The sequence below is a fragment of the Vigna radiata genome, unplaced genomic scaffold (genome assembly GCF_000741045.1).
Source record: "Vigna radiata var. radiata cultivar VC1973A unplaced genomic scaffold, Vradiata_ver6 scaffold_7, whole genome shotgun sequence".
Taxonomy (NCBI): Eukaryota; Viridiplantae; Streptophyta; class Magnoliopsida; order Fabales; family Fabaceae; genus Vigna; species Vigna radiata.
Window position 1 is genome coordinate 1,356,753 of NW_014543262.1, and position 8,591 is coordinate 1,365,343.

An 8,591-nucleotide genomic window follows, 5' to 3' on the forward strand; every position below is an offset into this window, starting at 1 on the left:
GTAAAATTAAGCACTTTATACAAACATTCACTCTAATGCAAAAGTTGGTGAAGTGAATGACTAATCTTATGTTATAAGTCTTGCTATTTGTAAGGACTTAGAAAATGTTATATATATATATATATATATATATATATATATATATATATATATATATATATATATATATATATATATATATATATATGGAAAGCGTTTTTTCCTTTATTTTGAAAAAGGGTACAACATTTTACCAAATCTTGTTCATTTTTCTAACTCTATTCTTTTTCTAAGAAGCTTATTCCTCCATTCTCTCTTCTTTCTTTTTAAACTCCAAGTTCACTGACTCGGTGCATGTTCCTTCTGAAGGTACCCAAGCGTCTGCAACGTCGAAGACTTTAGTTTGAACCGATTGGTTTCTCGATTCGGACCGATAAGTAGTTTTCTCCCCACTTCTCTACTGTTTGAAACCTAAGGCAAGTCGCATGTGCCTAGTGTTCCCTTCTTTTCATTTTCTCTGCCCATTCTAGCTCTAAGAGCTTATTTCTACTACCATTTTAGTGGGTGTAGGGGCACTGTTTGCATTTCCTCCGGGGAAGGCACTTTAGAAGCAGTGTTCTAAGTCGTGTTGAGAAACTCGCAAGGTAAGGGAAGCTAGTGTCTTGTTAAAAATTTGTTGTATGATATGTATGTATGTTAAATTCTGAGCTGGTATAGGTGTTGATATAAAACTGTGTTATTATTGGTAGTTGGAAGAATTGAGGATTTGATGTGTAAATTAGAGATTTAAAGTGATAGGTGTTAGCATGTCAAATTTTGGAATAGTGAGTTTAAAAAGGAAATTCTACAGTTTGGTAGAGGTCTTGGGGTCTATTATATTTGGTTTAAATCCTAAAATAGTTATAGTATGACGTTGAAATTGAGAAGTAACATTTGAGTGCATTCTATACCATTTTAGAGTGAAATTGGAGAGGTTTTGAGAGGTGAATTTTAGAGAGAATGATGGTTTAATAACAATAGAAGTTTGGGGACTGTTTTTGAGTTATCTTAGACTTGTTGGAACTCTTAAAACAACAAAATCTAATCTATATTGGAGTAGAGGTCTTGTGAGGGTTTATGTGCATGGTTTTAGAAAAAAAGAGGGTGTGGAAGTAGTGAAATGGTGAGGTAAGATGTCTGCATTATTTTGGAGGGTTGGGGATATGTTATCACACCTATTAGGACTTGTCTAGATGACTAAACCAGTAAAATCTGTTCTAAAATGGAAAATGGCTTCATAGGTTGAGTTTTTAGCTCATTTTAGGAGTTCTAAGGGGTTGATAGAAACCCAACAATAAACTGAATATCACAGGTATATTATTCAAGTATTATGCAGTAAAAGATGATTGAGCTGAAAGCTCTACAGCAACAAGGAAAAAAAACCAGAGTACTAGACTCCTCTAGAGGATGACTCTCCTCCTAACCAACTCACAACTTTCTTTTCCGTGATCCCCCCTCACTCTCCCTACTCCTCTTATAACAGAATTCTCCCAGGATTCTTGACACGTCATTCCCCATCCTAACTAACTTTTCTCTATTTCTTTTCCTAACCCCACTTTCTTTCTTCTTACATACACATTCCATATTTTGGGCCTATCTATTTCTTCTATAATTTTTCTTGGCTGAGTAATAAGCCCATATGCACTTCTCACCTTGTGATCCTTATTAGGAGTCCTATCATTACTCCCTTCTGCAACAACAACCTTGTCCTCAAGGCTGAAAGAAGGAAATTGACCTTGCAGTAGCACCTCACCTTCCCAAGTTATCTCCTTCTTCGTTCTTCTCTTCCATTCCACCCCCCATTGTTTGATGATGTTACCGCCCTTCGGAACCTCTCTGACTGCTAGCACTGCCTCAAGCTCTTCCTTATTTTCCTCCTTAAGAGTCAACTTTGTTGGTAAAGTCGGTTCTACTGCAAGGTTTTCAATATCCTTTTTCAGTTGGAAAATGTGAAAAACTAAATGTACTTTAGTTAATTCCGATAGTTGCACCTTATAAAACACTTCTCCAATTTCTGTCCAAGGTACCCAATATGACCAATTCATGGGTTGTTCCGATACCAAACATTGTAAATAAACTTCTAAACATCGACTTATCACTTCCTTTTGACCATCGGTCTCAGTATAATAACCAGAACTCATTTTCAGCGTTGTTCCCAATAAGTGAAATAATGCAATTTCCTTAGCAAGCAATTCAACAATTTTCCTTACCGTGTAAGGATGTTTCCACAGAATTAAGTCGCCATATGTGGACAAGTGATCCCCCACTACGAGTATAGCTTGAAACTCTTTCAATTTTGGTGAACCCGTAATTAAGTCTAAAGAAATATCTTCCTAAATTCTATCCGGAATAGGCAAGGGGTGAAGTACTTCTATTGGACACGTTGCTTCATATTCTTTCAGTTTCTGACCTTGTAGTTCAAGATATTTGTCTTGCCAAAGAAAACTTAGAGTCATTTCTTCCCAATCAAAAGTCACCTTACCAAATTTTCGCAACCACGAAACTCCCAAAATCATGTCTATGTCTTCCAGCTCCAACACATTTGACTCCACCGTAGTAGAAAATTTTCCTAGTGTAACATCCAACTTCTCACATTTTCTCACAGTAGAGAACCGGTGCCAATATCCTAAACGCACCCCAATCATTTTTCTTTTGTCCACTTTCAACTCCAGAGCAGCTACTACATGAGGAGAGATGAAATTGTGACTAGCCCCACTATCAATCAACACTCCCACGGTTACTCCATTGAGACTACCCTTTATGCGCAGAGTTGAAGGACGATTTTGACCATCCCACGGTGCTTCAACCTCTGCGAACAGCTCCATAGAACCACACTCCAAGGTACAATCATCTTCCCCTTCTCGCATCTCACTCGCGACAACCTCCCCTGCTTCATTTACTGTTTCGTCGTCCGCTAACACCACCATCCGCAGTTGCCGCTCCGTGCATCTGTGCAAGGGGTGGTATTTTTCACCACATCTAAAACAAAGCCCTTGAGCTTTCCTATTCATCAATTCAGAGTAAGGCAAATGTTTCGTGCTGCGATTCCGATCGGCAGCCGAAGAACGATCACCGGAAACGTTGCTAGACTCATGAGGACTTGAATTCCCTACCGAGGGTTTAGTTTGTGTGTTCTGGGTTGGGCCTAACCCAACCCCTAATTTCCCTAAATTTGGGCCTTGACCCGATCCGGATCCTAACTTTTCTCCCTGACCTGTACCCCAATCTCGATTGCTTTTCCAACCTCGTACTCCTCCTCCACGCTGAAATCATTCTCCTTGTAATTCTGCTTCCACATCTCGAGCCAAGCGCATGGCTTGGAGACGATTCACCTGGTTGAAGGCTCGAACCCTCCGCCGAATTTCCGATCGCAATCCTTCAATAAAATAGCCAAGATATTGCTCCTCTGGTAAACGATATACTTGAGACGAGATATATTCAAACTCTGCCAGGTACTCATCTACGCTACCGGTCTGTGACAAGTCTTTCAACTCTTCGAAAGGATTATCGCTAGTATGACCACCGTAACGACCGATCAACTCCCTTTTTAACTTGGTCTACGACAACCCCACCTCTACTTCTTGTAGAAGGTTGAACCAATGAATGGATGCACCTTCCATACTCAACTTGGCTAATCGAACCTTCACCTCCTCTGTTGAGCCTTGCACTTCAAAATATGTCTCTGCCCTAGTAATCCATCCCACAGGATCCGTACCATCAAATGATGACAATTCCACCTTCTTTGCTGCCATCCTATATTCTACCCCTGAATCCATATCTGAAAATGGAGATTCTCGACGATCTCCCCCTTGCTCGTTACGCAACTTATTAAACTCTTCCAACATTAATCGGCGAAATTCCCCCAACGTCTCACGTACTGACACTTCCACCGCTAACAATCTTTCCTCCAATGCTTCAACTCGGTCGGACATTTTGGGTGGCATGGAACAGCACTGCTAGCTCTTCTCGGGGATCCGACAGGTCGGACCAATGATAGAAACCCAACAATAAACTGAATATCACAGGTATATTATTCAAGTATTATGCAGTAAAAGATGATTGAGCTGCAAGCTCTACAGCAACAAGGAAAAAAAACCAGAGTACTAGACTCCTCCAGAGGATGACTCTCCTCCTAACCAACTCACAACTTTCTTTTCCGTGATCCCCCCTCACTCTCCCTACTCCTCTTATAACAGAATTCTCCCAGGGTTCTTGACATGTCATTCCCCATCCTAACTAACTTTTCTCTATTTCTTTTCCTAACCCCACTTTCTTTCTTCTTACATACACATTCCATATTTTGGGCCTATCTATTTCTTCTATAATTTTTCTTGGCTGAGTAATAAGCCCATATGCACTTCTCACCTTGTGATCCTTATTAGGAGTCCTATCAGGGGTGAAAATGAGAAGTAGGACTACTGGAAGTATTCTGTATTTTGGAGAGTCCTAGCAAGTGCAATTGTACTTGTTGATGCAGGTTGCAAACTGGTTTGAGAGTTTTAAAGAATAGAAATGAAATTGGGCAACTTGTAGAAGTGAATTTGGATTTTAAAGTGTCAAAACTGGTTTGATATACCTAGTCTTAGATCTAGTGATCAAATAAATGGATATTTGTTTTAACTTATAAACTTCATTTCCCATCAATACAAATGTGTAAAGAACACCTTTAGTCATTATAATAGGTTCCAAGTGCATCGTAAGCCAATTTTCATGGTTGTTGTCAACTGGTATGGTGCCCCAGAACCCCTGGTTGAGCCCTGGCGCTCCTGGAGCCGCAACGATTTGTGCTGGGCGCCCCCAAGCGCCCCTGGGCGTACCATCATGTTTTTGTTTTTGATAGTTTTGGGGTTTCGGATGTCTATTTTGGATGTTCCTTAGGTCGTTTTGGGGTTTTGGACCCTTTTGGAGTTGTTAGTGAGGGTTTCAGAGTTGTTTTCCTTAACTAAATTTGAGTATCCTTATGCCATGGATTGATTTATGTTGTTTGATTGAAAGAGTGTCTTGTATGTTTATATATATATGGCTTGTGTGGTTGGAAAGAATATGATTGTAAATTATAATGATGTAATTGAGTATGAATTGGACATTTAGGGTGAGATGATTGGAAGTGGTTGTAGAGAATTGTTGTTGTATTGTATAATTGTATGGAGCTTTGAAATGGTATGTCTATCCCTACACTCTAAGCATTGTTCATGCTCAAATAGAGAAGAATGGTGTGAGTGGTGAGAGTAGAGGGAGGTCCTCATATGTAGACTCAGAGTAAAGCTATAGACTGGTATGGGGATTTACCTTGCATAGTGTTGGGGAGGGCCAACTGAGCTATGCAAGTGCAAAGACGACCAATAGTTCGACAATTATACAAATTCGGATAGTCGTGTTGAGTACTTGATGCATGGTTAGATCTGTATGTCTTTAATTGTTTACTTTATATATCTCTAAACATGATGGTGCTGATGGATTGTGCTATATGTATATTGTTTATTTACCTAGCTCACCCTTGCTTCTGTGTTTGTGTGTTGCTTGTGTATGCTTTTCTTTTGCAATGATCATCCACTTGGATGTGAACAGAGGTTAATGAAGAGCCACTGAAGCGTGCATTGGAGGAGGACGACGCTGCAGCCTAGTTCCATTAGGACTTTCTCATTTGAACCTACGTTGTTTTTCTAAATTATGGAAGTATTTCGAAAATGATTGTAATTTTTAAGACTTTATTTAAAAAGTTTAAATTTTAACTGTTCTCTTATATTATAATTGTGGACTATCATATTATATATTTGTTATATAATTGGGATGTTACACTATTAACTCTATTAGTACCTATTTTGTTATTAGTTTATCTTATTCATTATATAATTTATCCTCAGTAATGGTTACTTATACAAGTAACACTAATATTTACTCTAATGGTAAAACATAGTAAACAACATTGCTTAACTTTAATCAATCAAACCCTACAAACTTATTTATCTCTTGTTCCCTCATTAAAAATCATATTGAGACTTTATGAAAAATATAAAAAGAGGTCACCTTCATTATTAAATTTTTCTAAAAGGCACATATTGACCAAACAAATAAATGAGATAAATTTTTTATGTTTCCTCCTTTTCGAATGAAACTCCATACATCATGAAATTTAGGAAACCCAACCCATTAAGTGAGAGAGACCTTTTCAAAGTCAATCTTGAAGGACACTACCTCCACATTCTCTATGTTATTCCTTCCATGATTAATTTGTCTTCTGCTAAATAACAATTCTTTATAGTAGGAACATATCCCACCGAACACCACCATAAACAAAAAATTGATAGACTTTTTGAAGGAAGAATCCTATTAATGTGTATCTATTAGGAATTAAATCTATGAATTCCCCAATTATAAGTTGAGTGCTTTAATGATTCAACCACTAGTATTTAGCTAAAAATCCTCTCGAAATTAGAAGGTATTTAATAAAAGACAACTTTTTTTTCCTGTATTTCCATAAATTTAATCTGTACTTTACACAAATTTTATATTCCATAATTTATATTTTATGTAATTTGTAAATTTTATATTTTACATAGGATAATTGAGAATATACATTTCATTTCGAATATTAGAACGTAAAGTTCAAATACAACTTTTTATATTTCAAAATACATAATTCAAAATATAAAAATCTTACTCTGAATAGAATTCAAAATATATTTTTATTTTATATTTCAGAATATACAATTTAAATATATATATATATATATATATATATATATATATATATATATATATATATATATATATATATATATATAAACGTAAAGTGCTTTTTCTATTTGTACATTTTAGCAAAGTGTACTAAATAGGTTACAAAAATATTCTTATTTAAGAAAAAAACATACTTTAAATATAAGAATACTTTAGTAATTTTAAAATTTAAATTAAATAAAAAATAAAAAAGGTAGTTATTCATTAATTGTTTTTTAAAATAAAAAATAAAAAGAAAGGTAGTTATTTTTCACTACTTAAAGAATATTTTTAATTATACTATTTTTAAATAAATATAATTTTTATAGTTACGTTGTTTTTTAAAAATGGGTGGATCACATCCATAGGCAACATATTTTCCATGACTTAAGAGGTATCTTTTGCAATATTTATTTCCATGACTTTATAGTAGAGTCGTCAAAATGGGTCACAACCCGCGAGCCAACCCGGCCCGTCACGGGTTTGGACCGGGTTGGGTTTGAAAAATACAACCCACTTATATGCGGGTCAGATTTCAACCCAGCTCATTTAGACCCGGCTCATGCGGGTTGAACCCGTGGTGAGCCGGGTTGGCCCACCAACCCACCTACCTAATTTTATTTTTTTTTAATTTATTATTTTATTTATGAAACCCTAAAAGCTAAAATACTTTCTTCACTCCTTGTATATACCCAAAAAAGTAACCTCTGTTTTCACAAATCACTCTCGCGGTACTTGCTCTTATTTGACGGTACTCTCACCCTCACTTCATTGAAATTCTTTAAGGAGTAGGTAAAACACCCTTCCTTTTTTCTTCTCTTTTCTCCATATTTTTGTTTTCTCACTTCTTTTTTTTTTTTCAAAAATCCTATAATGACAAAAATAGGGGTTTGCGAATTTGTTTCTTGTTATGGGGGATTTGAAGACATGGAATATTTTTTCATGTTGTGACATGCTTGTATCAGATTTTGTTCATTTTATTTAAACAATTTGAGTATACATTATTTGAACAAGCTCTTTTTGATATCTTTGAATTTGGGAAATTATGTTTCAGATTAAATTATTAATTTTTTGTTGATGTTGTTGAGTACTGGTTCTCTTAATATTTTTTTTATTGATTGTCGTAATTGTTCTGATATTAGGAAAATATTTATTAGTGAATTTGGAGACAACAAGAACAAGGGTCAAGGGTTACAACAAGAACAAAAAATGATGAATATAAAAAATTTATTTGTATGTTTGTTGTGTTTGTTTTTGAATGACATTTGGATTATATTGTACTTTTTATTTTGAATTGTCTTTAACATAATTTTTTGCGATGAAAATTGTTTAAATTTAAATTACAAAAAGTTTGTATTTTTTTATTTTAAAAAAAGTGTAATTAAATGGGCTAGTGATCCAACCCGTTTACCCACCAACCCGTGGTGGACCGGGCCGGGTCAAGCCGGGTTACCCGTTTTGACAGCTCTATTTTATAGAACCCGTATGGGTTTATAGACCCCTTCTGAGTTTGGGTGTTGCTCCCTACACCTCCCCAAGTGGGACCTGTACCTCCCCATTAATTTAATTTATTTCAAAAATATTTTATACCTCCCCACTACTTTCTTTTATTCGAAAAATACTCTAAACCTCCCCACTATCCTTAACAATATTTCTCTTTCTCTCTCTACATTAATGGAGCATTTACATGACTGATTAATGGAGCATTTACATGACTTAAATTTGAATATATTTTCTTAAATAAGTTTGATTCCATCTTATTTTCGTTGTTGAATATATTTTTTTTCTTTTCAAATTACTTAATAAATGGTAAAATTTTGTTCTAAATTTCTAGAAAAATGTTTATATATATGTAT

The 8,591-nt window shown here is 35.5% G+C and overlaps 1 long non-coding RNA gene across 1 annotated transcript; it reads left to right on the plus strand.

Annotated features, from left to right (window-relative positions):
• The first annotated feature begins 554 nt into the window (after positions 1 to 554).
• LOC111241087 lies at positions 555 to 5,750 on the plus strand. The gene is made up of 2 exons (XR_002666868.1): positions 555 to 623; positions 5,587 to 5,750. It is a non-coding gene; the product is annotated as an uncharacterized LOC111241087 (long non-coding RNA).
• The last annotated feature ends 2,841 nt before the right edge of the window (positions 5,751 to 8,591 follow it).